The sequence below is a fragment of the Myodes glareolus genome, chromosome 15, assembly GCF_982192425.1.
Source record: "Myodes glareolus chromosome 15, mMyoGla1.1, whole genome shotgun sequence".
Classification (NCBI taxonomy): domain Eukaryota; kingdom Metazoa; phylum Chordata; class Mammalia; order Rodentia; family Cricetidae; genus Myodes; species Myodes glareolus.
The window spans coordinates 60,189,142-60,205,538 of record NC_142040.1 but is presented as its reverse complement, the minus strand read 5'-3'; the positions used below and the strand labels follow the sequence as shown (position 1 = coordinate 60,205,538).

Below are 16,397 nucleotides of genomic sequence, written 5' to 3'. Positions count from 1 at the left end.
TTCCAGAAACCTTTATTGGAGCATCATGTAATCCCTGTGGCTTGCTTAGGATATGGCCATATCATTATCCCATGTTGCAGATGATAAAACTGAAGTCTACCTACACTGAACACCTTTGCCAAGATTTTCAAGCTCCCATTTCACAGCAATGGCGAAAGACTAAGTGCACAGATCCCCACAGTTATGTGGATAGTTATGTGATTTGTGGAGTCATTTGAGATGCAGTGGGGAGAAGATGTGAACCAGTCACTAACAGAAGAATACGCAAACTTTTGAGGGTTTATTTTGGCCCATCCCTGAAGGATGAGGCCCTTTATGAGACATGAAGTCCATCTGTGGTATGAACCTGCTATCAAAAAGAAGGCACATTCCTTCTAACAGAGATGAAACTAAAAGGCTGTGGTGAATAGTTATATTTGAGAGAGAAAGGAGTTAAGCATCTATTCATACAGCTACAGATCTCTGAAAATGGTAGGTAGCAAAGAATGTCCTCAGTGACAGCTAAATGGGAAAATTCCCTTATTCTTGATGATAATTATCTTTAACGAATAGTTTTACTATATTTTAAGGGGAAAAGTTTTGAACAGATACTTCTATTTAATACTTTGAGTGTATTTTCATGCTTCTCACTCCTGGGGTGCTGACTTTCATTATTTTTTTTCAACATTTGTGATCATAAATTGCCTATTTACTTAAAAAACAACACTGTATCACCTGAATTAAAAAATTAAATGGCACCACAACATCATCAAATGTTTTCACTTGATTTCAAACATTTCTCAAGTCTAAATGCGGTACTTTATCTTTATTTTGCTTTGAGGGTTTAGGTAAATACATGCTCATTTAAAGTAATACTGTGTTTGAACCATTGCATAGAAAAATAACAGGCTTTTGACAATAAAAGCAAATCAATAGCAATATCTTTAGAATAGGAGCGGTTTTGTTGATAGAAACTGTGTGGTTTAATGGGAATGAAGTAATCGGTGTTCTCAGTCTGTCATTTGGCCCGAGCTTGAGAAATCACACATTTTGACCACTTGTTTAAGTCACAAGGCTGTCTCAAAGGCTCAAGCAGAAAGAGAAAATGACTTTCTGACAGCAATGAAAAATGCACGGTTTTAACACATTCCAGGGGAATGATGTTCATAAGCTGTCTTGAGACTTGTAGATGGAGCTCTGTTCTCTTAATGAAGACAAATGATCCTCATGCTGTACAGGGACCACCCCCAGTGGTTCCCTTACACCCTACGTTTGATTAAGCTATTCGTCCAATCTTGAAATGGAAGTTTTAGGACAGTGATGATAACTAATAATTAGGACACCAGGTGAAGGTATAGAGAGTGATAAAATTCTAAGTGTAGGGCCACCTAAAAACATGGAAAACTAGGGACAATTTGATACTCATCTCTTGCTATGGGATATAAGTAAGAATGTAATTTTCTGAGATTCTATATTTACATTCAGATAACGAAGTAAATAATGAAAAGTTCATAGAAATAATCTATCTTCCAAATTCTTTCTGTTCTTCGAAGTTCTGAAATAGGAGAGACCAGGAAAACGGTTATTAATTGTGGGGATTTATGGTGTTTTTCACTGGGTTCACTGTCGTTTCCGAGAGGAAGTCTGTGTGGTTCACTTTTTCATCAAATACTGTAACAATTTTTGTTTACTTAGCGTAATGCACATATATATTAAATACCAACTTTCCTTTACTTCTATTTTTATTGGTCATAACTCTAATTAGGCCTTCCTAATTTTGATATGAGAAACTGCTTTCCAAAAATAATACAGCTATATCCTAAAAACTGAATATCTGTGTTGACTATTTCAGAACTTTGAAGAACAGTGTTAACTGAGAAAACAATCTTAAATCAAGGAATGTTCTCTAATTCGCACAATATGATCACTAGGGGGCCCCAAACACCACTGTGTGTCACTCGAAATGTGTATGTAAATTTGCCAAAAATATTAGCTTCAGTTTACCTATAAATGGGTCAATACCAAATGTGAACTCATCTCAATCCTATCAGCATTTTCCTATCTAATTCATGTGTTTTTAAACTGAACACATAAAAAAAAATCTCATCAAATACTTGCAAACCTTTACAAAGTCAGAATGATTTTGCAAAGAATTCTTTCAGTCGTCTGTATAACTAACAATTCAATTACATTTTTCTTAAAGTTTTAAAATTAATTTCCCCACTAATATTTTCACATTTTCTCCTCATTTTCATCAATTAAATGAAAGGAAAATATATGCAAGCTAATGAACTTTATCGCTAGTATGATTAAAGAATTCTGTAACTAATTCTCTAGCCTTGAGAGGCCTATTAATCAAGTATACTTAGGTAGTCAAGTACACTAGCATTAAAATGTATATGGTATTTTGAATTAGCCTTCTTAATCAGTCGGCTATAAAGCAGGATCATTTACCCAAACATGAAAGCGAAGCTGTAGATGTAAATGCTACTGAATAGAAGCAGGATTAACGCTAATAAAACAGGCTTCCCTTGATTAAATAAATTGTACTGGATTCGAGGTCACCTATAAATATAGCACCATGACAAAAACTGAAAACCAGCTTTTCTGTGTTCTCTAAAATTACATCTGTCATAAACATTGGTAATGCTTGTTGTTGTTTTGCTTATTTTTACAAACTGGCAGGGAGAAGAATGTCCTTTAATTCTATGCACTTTGTAGAAGGTGTGGTTTGCCTGTTTTGTTTGTTTGTTTGTTTTGTTTTTACTTCATTTAGCTATCATTTTACCTATAACCTAAGCTTGTCAGGACCTTAATTGTCTTGTGGTGGAGTGGAGTTGATAGAGTCCTGGTTCAGTTAATCTGGGGTTCCAGGTGTGAGGCACTATATTCAATTCAAGTGTGAGTTTATAAAATAAATATAAAAACTTCTCTTAAGATTTAAGTAAAATTGAAAGACAAAAATTGATTTTGAAAATCAAAATCCAAAAGTAAAGTCATTGGTGCATTTTAAGTTACCCTTCCGAAAGGAAAAAAAAACTAGCGACAGTGGTTTGTTGGATGGGTCTCTGTATCACCTTGAATATAAAGAGTGACAGGAATGGATTAGCTGAATAAAACCTGTTCAGTTTTTCACATTTTGCAGCAGGTTATATTTCTTCATTAGACAATTTCAAAAACCTAATCTGAGAATACAGTAGCTCACTGACCTTTCAGCTTGTAATAGTGACTGTAGAATGATGCTTGAGATTCATAGGTATCAAAATGTTACTAGAATCATTCCTTGAAGTCACTGCCTCTGTTCACCACTCTGAAGTTCATTACTCTGACCTCAAAAAGGAGAATCTGTGAAAACGGTCATTATTACAGAAGCAAAAGGAGCTCATATTTCACCTGATTGAGTTTATGTGGCTTATGGAACTCACAATAGTTCATGGTCTTCGTTCTAATGCTTCCTCCCTCCTCTGTGTCTGTTTCAGGCTCTTCACATCCTTTTCAACATTCATATCCATTAATGCCCTGGTTCTTGCAAGGGCCATCGGAGAATGCAATTTAAGTTTCCAGCTTTCATTCAGCTCCTTATGCTCTGACATTTCCCCAATCATTGGGGGATGGATATGTTTGTAACTCGTAAGTTCAGAGCTCTTTCCAGTTACAATAATAGATAGAACGAGGCTATTCCAATTAAAATAGGCAAACACACTAAGTCCCTGGAAATTTTGTGTTTCAAACTCCCATTGTACAGAAAACAGTAAGAATGAAGGATGCTGTTATTTGTAAAATTCCTGTACTAAAATCATAATAGCAAGACTCTCTCAATTTAACTTGATTACAAAATTGATATTTCATGACATAAGTTAAAATATTTTTAATTTGAAATTTAAAAAGTAGAGTACATGAAGCTAGTCTACTAAAGGAAAAATGTAACACACTTAATGTTAATGAAAAAGACACAGGTTACATGAACTTACATGGAGTAATTATACCAATAACAATAATATTTAACAATAAAAATTAAAGTCAATACTAGAACATAGATTGCATGTTAGCTAACGTTTGCTACATTTTTAGACGTATGGTAATTGCTTCTATTAATCACGAAAATTGTTGTATTACAAAAGTATACCTATTAACGCCATTTAACTAATGAAAAAAGCTTCCAATGGTATTAAATATTAAGGGTATGATAAGTGGTACAGCTCCAATTTTAATTCAGACAGACTGGTGCCATGCTCCTTGTTTTGCCATTAAAGGTCAGTACGAGAATACACAGGTGAAGGTCATTACATTTTCTAAGAAAGAGAATCTCAAATTTCTGATTTGCAGCTTTCTTTTCATGTAGACTCCTTATTAAAAATTCAGTCTACAGTCTTTGCAAGGGAAACCTTTCCGAAGCAACTAAGCATGCAGCTTTTCAGTATTTGAGGGTGTGAGAACTCCTATTAACAATTTTTAGTGATGACACTTTGGAGTATAGTTTGCATTCTTGTCTGTTCATTTTCTGGTACTTCTCTGGTACGGGCCATTAGTCTCGGCATTGTACCTTCGTTTCGTTCCACAGAGTGTCCTGCATCTGCAAGGTGAAAATTAGCTGCTGCAAACCTAACTGCAGCATAGATCATCCACAGAGGGTCTGCTGCTGCAGAAGCACAGTTCACGGTTCACTCTTGAGACGCCATCAGAAAAAAAAAAAAAAAAAAAAAAAAAAAAAAAAACTGAGGCTAAACAGAAAGGAATTGGAACCAAACAGATAATTCACCCTGATAGTTTCTTAAAACAAGCAATGCCGCGTTCAATACAATAATAATAACATTTAATGGAGGTAAAGGAGTCACATCTTATGCAGTTTAAAAGTACCCAGTGTTTATCAGTTATCACAGCCAGAATAAGATAGTAAACTATGTGATAATGCATCTCACACCCACCTCTTGCAGCATATGCTTACCATTAGTTCCCCAACCCTGTCCTCTCTCCTCCTAATATTTATCTTATTATGTAAGGAGAGCTGACATTTATTAGGCAGCTAAAGGATGCTTGATCTTGAGAATGAATTAGTGAATGAAATTAATAGTTAAGTGGTTTTATTTTTGTACACATGCAATTGACAGTCAAGTTGAAGACAAGCTGGGTATGGAGATACATGCCTATAATCTCAGCCAAAAAGGAGATGAGACAGAAGGACCGTAAGTTTCTGTCCAGCCCTAGATACTTACAGATGTTTCTTGGGGGTGGGACATATGGACCACTGAAAACAACTGCATTAGATAAAGAACTAATTGCCTGCTGCTTGGTTTCATGCTAATTTTACAAGTAGAACATAAAATTGTAAACTTTAAAGAACACTACTGATATTTCTATTTTAGACCATATAACTATTACTATTTCACATTCTTTTAAAGGGCCTATATAGCTGGCTATGACACAAAAGCGGTGGCTCATCATCCTTCCCCCAAAGGCTTGAAATACTGCTCAAGGATGCAAGAAAAACTGAGCAGTCAGTACACACACTAAGAAAGCATTTAAATTTGGAAGAGAAAATAAAAAAACCTAAAATATGTACAATACATGAGGCACTAAAAATCAAAAAGCAGTTAAATTGATCTCATAATATCATGCCATTGACAGGATTAAAGTAGAAAACATTAATAAAGGATTGCCATGGGATCGTGGTTTATATGTAAAGTTGTAATTAATTTACTTAGTGTGGAAGGCATTTCTCACTCATACCTTTATCTTCCTTGGCCTACTAGAAACAGGCTGGATCTAACCTCTTACTTCAAAGTTAGATGAAGTCCTGTCTAAGTTTTAACTCTTTATAGTTCCCATTCACAAAACTTGACCCTTTCTGTGTGCTGGATTTTAGATTTCAACCACATAATATCAGATAACCCTAAGAAAAAAAATAAATATAATTTTAAGTTAATAATGTACATATATTAAAAATTCTATACATACAGATTCACCTAAGTGATGAATTATACACACACACATATATACACGTATATATGTGTACTTCTTAGCATTCTTGAACACCATTTCATGTCTTTAGTGTATATATTTATATGCATGTGCTCTCAATACTGTGTATATGTGTGTATAATGTGTGTATGTTATGTCTGTTCTGGAAAATTTGTGTCTATTGCCAAGTTACTTAAGGTTTATAAATGATTAAATATTATGTAGTACTATTTATTTTTAGATAAAACCAAAACATCTTTTATAGAGCACAGGGGCTAAAGAGAAAAGTTTCTTGTGGGTGTGGAATTTTACTTATTTATTTTTTTCTGACAATACATCAAAAAATTTACATCAGAAAAGGTGAAAATCATGTCCTTGGTGTAAGACTTTTGTAGAAACTCAACACATACAGGAGGTAAAAGGAATAGAAAACATAAGCATGTAGATGTGTGCCTACAAACTCAACATTCAGTAGGACAGAAGAGTTCAAAGGAGCTGCACAAGTCAATGCCAAAATTATGTACATAGTGAATTCCAGGGAATTGACAGCTACATAGTGAGACCTGCCCCACATCAAACCTTCAACACAACCAGCACAGAAAGAAAAAAAGAAAAATAGAGAAACAGGGAGAAGAGTTTGAACTTGAGTCAATGAGCATTTTTTTCCCTTAAAATAATGAACAAAAAATTGTTGAAGCAAAGAAATTAACATTCCACCCTACAAAACAATGTACTCTGGATATAGCACATAAGAAAAAATTCATGATGATTGGACGGCATCCACAAAATCTATGCAGGTTCAAGCCATGCAAAAATCACGCCAGCTAATTGTTCACTAAGTTCTACCACCAGCTGAAGACCTATTTGTTACTGATGGTTGCTTGGAAAGAAAAAGTCTATTTTCTTTAAGAGTGCACTGCCTGGAAGTTCCACCATTCTCTAGCATATGGCTCCCAAATACTGAATATTTGGATGTCATCAATCAACTGGAAACTCTGGGGGGGGAGGAGAGAGAGAGAGAGAGAGAGAGAGAGAGAGAGAGAGAGAGAGAGAGAGAGAGAGAGAGAATGAGAGAATGGGTGAGGAGGGATGTGGGGGTGAATGTGGGGAAAGTTTGGTACAGGATGAATATATTTCTTTTGAGTCATCTTGGATAAGCGTTGTTCTCACTCATGATCAAAGAAACCTCTCTTTACAGCAAATACGGACCATCAGAGAAAACCACAACGGGATACCATACAGACATCTACAGACCCTGGAAACCTGGCCCCAAAGAATATACCTACATCACAGCCTCTGCATCTACATAGGGCTCAGAGAACACTGACAAGAAGGGTCGGCAAAATAGAAAGAGCCAGAATACCAGGTCGTTCATTGGGAAACTGAAGGGACTGCATAAATGAGACCAGAACAATGATGCCATCAATGAGCACGCTAGCTAGGAAGGAGGAAATTGTAAAGGGCCTCACCTCTAGACAGAGAACTACAGGCTAATACTGACTGCTGAGAGAAGAATTAGGTGAGCCCCATTATTGCTTGTCCAATGCAGGGTATGAGCTCTGAAACCCTATAGAGACAAGAAACAGGAATGGACTCAGCAGGTTCTGTTTGCATATATTTGTACATATACTACAAGCAGACAGGCAAATATATGTATATGCAAGAATCATAATCAAGGGGAAAGAGGCTATCCAGTTGAAAGTAGCAGACATAGGAGAGGTTCCAGGAGGAGAACTGAGAACGGCTAGATGGAGAAAGTGATTTAATTATATTTCTATGTTTTCAATATAGTGAACAAAATTCTAGAAGAGTTAGTAAAAAAAAAGCCAAAAAAAAAAAAGGTATCCTTCCTATTTTCACAATTTGCGGAGTACTTTTGGGAAGGACAGATTCCCATCAGTCTCCAGGTCCAAGCTGAAAGGAGAACTGACTCTCTTACAAGTTGTCCCCTGACCTCCACATATGTGCATGCCATACATGGCACATACACATTCATATGCACACGTGAGTGCACAAGTACACAGTAACTAAATAAATGTAAAATAAAAACCTTTTTCTGGTGGAAATGGGAATATACTTTCAACTACACATTGAGGTCAACACCGGCTCCTCGTCTAAAACTAAATAGTAATGTTTCCATTAAGTTCCGATGGGAAAGTCTCCTTTATAGTTAGGATACTAAATGCGGAAAAGAATCAGATCTGCATGGTAGTGGTTTCCTCTATAATACTTGGTGGGTTCAAAACTACAGGACAGAAATAATCTCCAACTTACACTGTAGAAATAAGTAAAAAAAAACAAAGGCAAAAATGTTATACTTGACTATATTAATGGTTAAACTATATTCCTAATTTTTTAGTTGATGACACTATTCCAAATACACCTTGGAAATTTTTGCCTTACATCATTGCTAAGCAAAGAAACGCCATTATTAAAAACTGCTACGTTTATATTTTTAATTTAATTAAGAATTATTTTAAATCCGTTGAGTTAAACATAGTAAAATTGCAATGTTTTTATTTGTTAAAGAAAATACATTAGTAAAATAATTGATTAGTGTAACTGATAGGTTGGTATGGAAATAAAAAATATAAGGAAATACAAAGTTCTGAAAATTTTAGCAGAGTTCAAATTTTCTAAAGTGTGGGACTGTTAAAGATTATCTATAGAAGGCAATTATCTTAAATTTGGAAGGTGAGCTAATAATTTTAGAAATATTTATAACTTTTAAAAATCCTATAACCCATACTGTTAAAAGTGAAAGATTATGTCCCTTGATTTTATGGGTAATGGAAGAACAGGAAAAAATGTCTGATTTTTTTTTAATTTTTCCATTTTTATCTGTATTATATAAGTATGGGTATCTAGCCTACAAGTGTCTCTCTGTACCAATTGAGCAGCTGGCACCTTCTGAACATAGTAGAAGACTGAATCTCCTGGAACTCCTCGAATTGGAATTATTGATGTTGGTGAGCCACCATACTAACTATGTGGGAGCTGGGAATGGAGCCTGCATCCATCTGCTAGAGAAAAGCATTCAGTTCTCCTAACCATTGACCCATCTTTTCTGCTTATGCTATAGTTGCCTGTGGTAATTCATTCCTGTAACCCCAGCAACTGGAAGATGAGCAACATGAGACTGTTACAAGAAACCAGGAGTTAATTAATAGATTAATTAAACGTAGTAATGATTTTACAGAGCTTTTGTTAGGATCACACACAAAAATATGCTAAGAACATTGGATGTCCTAAGTAGATACTTTGACTGCCTTTGATCTCTTCGGACAGCTCAATCAAATTTCTGTATTTATACCTACTGGGTTAGCACGTTAGAGAATTACCAAAATAGCTCAAGTTAAAATATTTACTTGTTCATTAGTTCAGTTTGTCACACATTCTGCTTAACCTGGTTGTTGCTCTACTTTCTCACCAACATTCCACACGGAGCTCTGAGGAGCAATGGGAATTCTTTATCTGACAATATGGGGATGGAGATTCCTCCCTACCCATCAGCTTCCTTTCTTAGATTAGCAATTGGTGTATTTGTTTCTCACAGCAGCGAAGAATCAACACACTTAATGGAGTACTGCTTTCTGGAAGCATGCAATTTGTGTTTGATTTATTTTTAAAATCAGAGCTCTGTCAAGCCACTTCAATATTCTCTTCTTACACTAAATCAACACAGCCTCATAATCAATAACTGATGGACTGAGAATCATAATTCATGACTCTGCACTCTCCATTCTGATTGTTTCCGGGAGGCATTCTCTTAATGAAAGCTGAATTCTCAGGAAACTGTGCTGCGCTGTTGCAGGTTTCCAGTCCTTAGAAGCCTCCGAGTCGAGTGGATTGCTTTCAGTTTATAGGACATGCTCTAGGCAACAGAAGTGTCATGCATGTTACAGAGCACATGATGAGGCCGAGCATCCAATATATGGTGCAGTAGATGTAGAAATACTGGCCATAAAGCTCACGAGAGCTATAGAAACACGAGTGGGGATAATATCAAATGCAAATGGACATTCACAATAATCAGGAATGAGAGATGAAGGGAGAGAAAGGAAGGGAAATCAGAGAGGGGTCCAGGAAGAGAGGGAAGAAAAGAGAAGGGGGGAGCAGATGTTCTGTTGAATTTATGAGGCTCAGCAATGCTCTGAAGTGTTTAGACATGTCATCTAATGCTGGGATCCCTGATGAGAGACAATGTTGTATTACATCTTCCAGCCTACTGCTGCATTCTGTCCTGAAGCCTGAAATGTCATTTAGCATTAGTGTATAGGGCTGCAGCATATAGAAAATAAATAAAGAAAAAATGAACATTGAAATCACATGACTTGGTAAAGTGCTTTATAGTGTTACTACTGACAAACTCCTTAAGAATATGAATCTTTTAGCTGCTTGAGATTGCTACAGGAAGGCATTTCCGCCTCCCACAAGCAGGCTTTATTTCTCAGGAATGTTGCCTCTGAAACGATGCAGGCTGTGATTTGATTTCACTCACTCATATTCAATGTTCATTTTTCTCTTTTTAACAGTCTCCTTCCAGAATAGTTAAAGCTTAACAAAAATGTCCTTAGTAATAGAGAGTCTAGTACATCACACATCCAGCAACAAAGAAAGGGAACAAAAATATAAAGGAACTGGTGAGAATAATTTTCCTTTAAAAAAACTTCCACAAAAACCCATCTTTCTCTGAGAAGCTGAACGGATAATAAACACCTGAGCAAAAGCTGCATTAGAAAGCCATGGTTAAGACCTGCCAGATTATTTTAACAGATTGATGCTAATATCTCAGTGTATACCTCCACAGAAACCTATCACTTTAAAGAGATAGACCTGCTTTTCCAGCTCTCTGTGTGGGTGAGGGTTAGTTGGACTGAACGTTGCCAAGCAAGGCTTGGCAAAAGCAGTATGGCCTTCTGCTTTAGGCAGCCACCCAAAGAGGCAAGACAAGAACTGATTTGGAATGGCTCAAGGGCTTAGAGCAAAATGTCAAGTAAGGAGTAAATCTATCACCGAGTCAGAAATGACTACCAAGGTGACCCCATGCTGGCATTGCCATCATGGAAACAGGAATTGCTTGTTGACTGGAAAACAAAAGCTGAACTTATTAATTTGAAAGCAGCAGAACATGAGAAGTAAGTTCTGTGAAGATGACCCCACTGTTTTAAAGACACACACACACAATATATAGGTTCCAGGTTTTTGTCAAGATGAACTCACTCATTTGACTGTCATGTACATCAATATAGAGCTTCCCATGCCAACTTTCTTTCTGCAATCTTGTATTTAATAGTTTCTTTTTATCCAGACTTTCACGATAGTTACTCTAGATGGTACTTGAATCAGTGTTTGGTCAGCTTCATCACTCGTGAGAACAGATAAGCGGAGCTCATTCTTGGGACTGTTTTTTTTTTTTTTCTTTTTCTTTTTAACTTCCGTTCACTTCATTACAAACTCATAGCAAGTAGTCTCTTATTTGAGAAACTGCATTCTTCACAACATTTCAGATTAGTCGAAAGCAGTTATTAAGAAATAGGATTGAACTTGAGAAATTAAGCAACTGAGTTAAATTACCTATAACAGACACGAATGATAATTCTATTTTTCTCTATCTGCACTTGAGACTATTTTGGAGCCACTTGTAACGTGACAGCAGGACGTGACTTACAGAGTAGAAATAAGAAGACATGATGGCTGATGCTTTTGAAGCCTAAGGCCCAGGCTGGGGTAGCTGAGTTTACACCCTGGGTGTGCATTAATGTCTTTCTGTGCCTTCGAAAGACTCCGAAGAACACTTCACCAATACGGGTTTCACAGCTGCTGAATCAGCATCATCTGTCCAAAGCTGTGCCTGTGCTGCCGCCTAGTGGTGAGATGTGGTATAAAAATGACAAGCTCCGAGAGAATGTGCTGTTGTTATATCTGTGACTGCAAAGTAGGTTAAGAAGCACAGGAAACAGCGTTGTGCCAAGAGATCTGCCAGATCTATACACTTTGCCTTTGCTATTTGTTTATAGGGGAAGACAAGCAAAAGTCAAGAACGTCACCTTGTAGTCTAATGAGGATTCACGTCTTTCACAATTAACCTTTCCAGTTTCACATAATACAATTCTAACAAGGACCAATAGATATACAGATATGTATATATACCTTTTTCATATTCCATAAAGTTTCTTAATAATGTACCAGAACTGTATATCTTTCTAGGTAGAAAAAAAAATCTTTTTTTTCCAACAATAATATCCAAGTGAAGGGCTAAAAATGATAATAAAATAAAATAAAATAAATTTAAGAGTGAATCACTACCTTCCAAGTCTGCATATGCTGTACTTCTTAATGAACACTAGTTTTTGTAAAGATCAAGAACCCTCACCTGGATCATTAATCAGGCACTTGATGATTTAAACATTAATTTCACCTATGTACAGGTAGATGGGTTCACACGGTTGCCATTTGGTTTTCCCAGGTCCCTGACCCTCCACCCCCAATCAAAATGCATGTCACTCCATTCTTTGGAGGCAGAGATAGCATATGCCTTCACCACTGAAGTCAAATTGTTAACAGAGAATATTTGAAATCAAGGAAGTGTCTTCTTTAAAACAAGAAGACAGTGAGTCGGACTTTAAAAACATAGGCAAAAACAAAAATGTTAAGAGCCAAAGGAAGCAATCTACCTTTCTACCCTTGGGATGCTTCTGCAGTTGATGTGCCCCTTGGCCACAAACACAGGCTGTTTACATTTGTTCATTTTCAATCCGTTTACCATTCTCTGCCCAAATAAGCCAGCATTTTCTCTCGCCCTGCACACTGAATACATATGTGCCCCATTTACCACCCAGGGGTGCAGATTACCCATGCAACTTATCATTTACCCATGTCTCTAGGACACCGTCTCTTCCTTTTCCTTCCTCACTGTAGCTAAAAATGAACATGCAGCTCTGTCAATGACATAATGTTTTCATGAAAGTTCCACTAATTAAAAATCCTCACCATACCAGACCTAAAAAATGAGCACACTCTTGCCAAGCGTTATTCACCACAGTGAAGCTCTTGTAACTACGTTTTTTAGGGAAAGGCGCAGAAGGGGGATGGTGTGAAGGGAGAAAGTCTCCTAACATATGCATTGAAGTATAACAGTTGTCAGCAGCGCAGGGACAGATTATTTTTAAAATAGATCTTTCAAAAGAGAAAAAAAAATGAGATAAAAAAATAATGCATCTCCAAAGAGCTGAGAAGTAATGCATGCACAGCTTTGGGTAATAGGAGCTTTTACTGGAATGAAGGACCACAATTGTAGGAAATAGATCTGCTTTTTGAAAGCAGGAGATGATAGGTCAGTTTTAAAATGATGTTTGTCTGTACCTGTAGACTCTCCCCTTTTAATGGTAAAGAGAGAGTTGGTTTTTATTGTGGCGGCAATGGAAACACTTACAGACTGCTGCTTTGGCCCATGCTTACAGTGCTATAATACTTACTTGTTGGAGACATTCATTTAGACTTGCAACATGCTGCATTAACTTAACACCACATAAAATATGGATTTTATTGCAGCAAAGACAATAAATGCTGCAACTGCTGACTGCGTGTATTTAATCTCCCCCCTTTTTTATTGTACCCCCTCATATTTCTGACTCACATACAATGTGAACCTAGGAATTGTGCCCGTCCTGTTTCTGATGAATGTCAATCTACTGTCTTTAGGTAGATGCTTAGTGACCACTCACAGCTTCAAGGCATCTGTCCTCTGCCTGTCATTTCTCTTTCTACTGAAGGTACAATGAACTACGACTGTGAATAAGTGAAGAGGGAATCCGTTCATATGGAATGCAAAGTAATGTTATCTGATGTTAGAGTTCACAGCAAACAGTGCTACATGCTAGACTGATCTTTTAAACAGAGGTAAACAGGAAAGCATGACTAATTACACTCCGTAAATATTTTCAGCAGTTGCTCAGAGTGAATGAATTCGAAAACTCTAATATCAAGACCCACACTGTTGAACATAATATATTATTCATCCGGTTTCGCATTACCTACATTCAAAGCAGTTGTTCCATGAAACTCAAAAAAAAAAAAAAAGAGTTGCATGCTCATTTGTTTATTAAAAGGTATTCTTTTTGGAATAATTACGCATATACCTTAAGAAAAGAAATATATATATATATATATATATATATATATATATCCCTCCCCCCCCCCCCCCCAGGATGGAAAGAAAATGCAAGACCTTAAAGGAGTTAAAAGACAAGAGGTGAATTCTTCCTACCTGGTTTCATCAGCTTCTGGAAACGGAAGTTGGTTCCAGCCAAAATAACCCTGAAGAGATTGTCACCCTGTCCCCTTTTTGTTTGTTTTCTGCTGTTATTTTCTATCGCTGATTCTACTTCGGTCTAACTCAAGCTTTCTCTCAGCGTCACTTTTAACTCTGGACGGCAGGGAACCGAAGAAAACGGGGCGAACTCTCTCTCTGATTGGCTTTCATTCAGTGATTCTGATTAAGGAAGGTGGGGAGGGGAAAAAGGGGGGGTGGGAAAGCCCTTCCTCACTCGGAGAGAAAGGTTCTGCTGAGGGAGCTGCAGCACTCGCCATGGGAAGGTTAGAGACTGGAAGTGCCGGCTCCTGCCAGCACACAGCGATTTGCAAGTGAATGCGAGGGAGGGCGCATCTGAGAGGAGGGCTGCGCATGAAAGGCGTCCCCTCCCCCGCAGGGCAGAAAGACTCTCTGTTTTCATCCTAAGGTAATCAGCCCCATCTGATCCGCCTGCGTCCCTAACACAATCCCAGAAACTCGGATTCTGAAATTGCTCCTTGCAATAAAATTAAAAAAAAAGAACCAGAAAGAAAGAAAGGAAAAAGGAAAAAAAAAATACTTCTTTGCTTTTTTGCTTTTCTCTGGCACGAACATGCCTGCACCACCCGTACTCAGATCGTCCAAACACAAGTATTAGCGGAGCGCCAAGCAAATGGCACTCAGATCAGGTATATTAACAACCGAGGATTTTTTTTTGGGGGGGGGGGGTCGGTTTTAAATATTTCTTTTGAGGGCAAGTGAACTTTCTTGATTCTCCAAATACCTTTATTTTGTTTACTGCCATAAGGAGAAAGCACCTTAACCATCATTTGGGAATGTCTCTGAGCATTTTTGTCTATTTAATCATACAAGCTTTGCATTTCAAGGTATCATTAACAATTTACATATGTGATTAATGTCATTAAAATATTTAGATTGTGGAGTTGTCATAGTCTCTCTCTCTCTCTCTCTCTTTCTCTTTGCCTTTGTAAACTTTTTTCTCATAAATATGTTATATCGCAAACAGTCTCCTACCAATACATCTGGATGATTCCTAGACCAGCCCTTTAACTGCCCGTATTCCTATTTATCTAACTCTGCATTAAATTTTGATCAAACAGAACCACCTAACCAAAGATGTCAGTATAGCTCCACAAAATAGTTAACACTTCTCCATTTCCAAGGCTACATGGAGGGAGATTCCTTTTGAAAATGTCACCTATAAATAAATTTTACATTTGTGAACTATAAAAACATAAAGCCAGAGGAGAGATTATGAAGATTGTCTCAGGCAACTGTGATTGAAAAGCAAAGCCACACTAGTCTGCCGGTAAAGACCTTTGCAGTCACTAAGTGTACAAGCAGCAACAATAAGTCTATAGAACTCACATTTTCTTTCCAGGCTGCTGCTATTTTAAGATGCCATAAGATGTCAAGAACTCATGGAGAACAGGTTTGATAATTTATCAGCCAGGAGACTCTTGACACACTCAAAACAACAAAAGAAGGAAGGTGTTGATGAGGGAAGGCAAGAGACATTCTTCAATTTCAAGGAAGTATTAGTGGATCACAGGTTGTTAATTCACTAATTGTTACCCTTTAGCTCACAGATAAAAAAAAGACAAAAAATTAAACATTTTCACTCAATAAATGGTATGTATAGTGGGAAAGAACTAATTTTCCTTAAATATTACAGATGAGGGCACTGAAATGGGAATAAACGTAATAATGGCTATGGCAAAGTTCTGCAATGGGATTCTGACTAGAGTATCTATAATATTTGCCCACAACATTTTCCAAAGCCCCTTGCCTTTATCTTCCATCAAAAATAAGTATTACATATTTCCTAGGGATAGACGCATTTACGTCACTCAGGTTCCTGTGACTACTCCAAATGCCGCCATTGACACATTACATTGGCTTTCAAGAGAAATTTCTAAGTCACATGTTCTACAGGTCAATCATCCAGTATTAAGTAGATTTCATTGCAGTTACCTATTCATGCAAGTTTAGAGGTTGTCTAATTGGTTTTGTGTATTTTTTTAATATCAAAATAAATAGCTGCATCCTGGGAAGAATGTTTAGACAACTTTTGACTGCCTAATTAAGAAAATAAGGGCCCAGATCTGAAAGTCAAATCTCGTTTGCATACTTATAACCCGCGCTG

General features: G+C 37.0%; 1 protein-coding gene across 2 annotated transcripts in view; it reads right to left on the bottom strand.

Moving 5' to 3' along the window:
- Positions 1-14,651, bottom strand: part of LOC125397464 (cadherin-10) — a 186,329-nt gene extending 171,678 nt beyond the window's left edge. The window contains exon 1 of one of the 2 annotated variants that reach the window (XM_085676605.2): positions 14,207-14,651. The gene's annotated coding sequence lies outside the window, so the exon portion shown is untranslated. The remainder of the gene's footprint in view (positions 1-14,206) is intronic. The other variant, XM_048429864.3, reaches the window with a different exon arrangement.
- Positions 14,652-16,397: the final 1,746 nt, after the last annotated feature.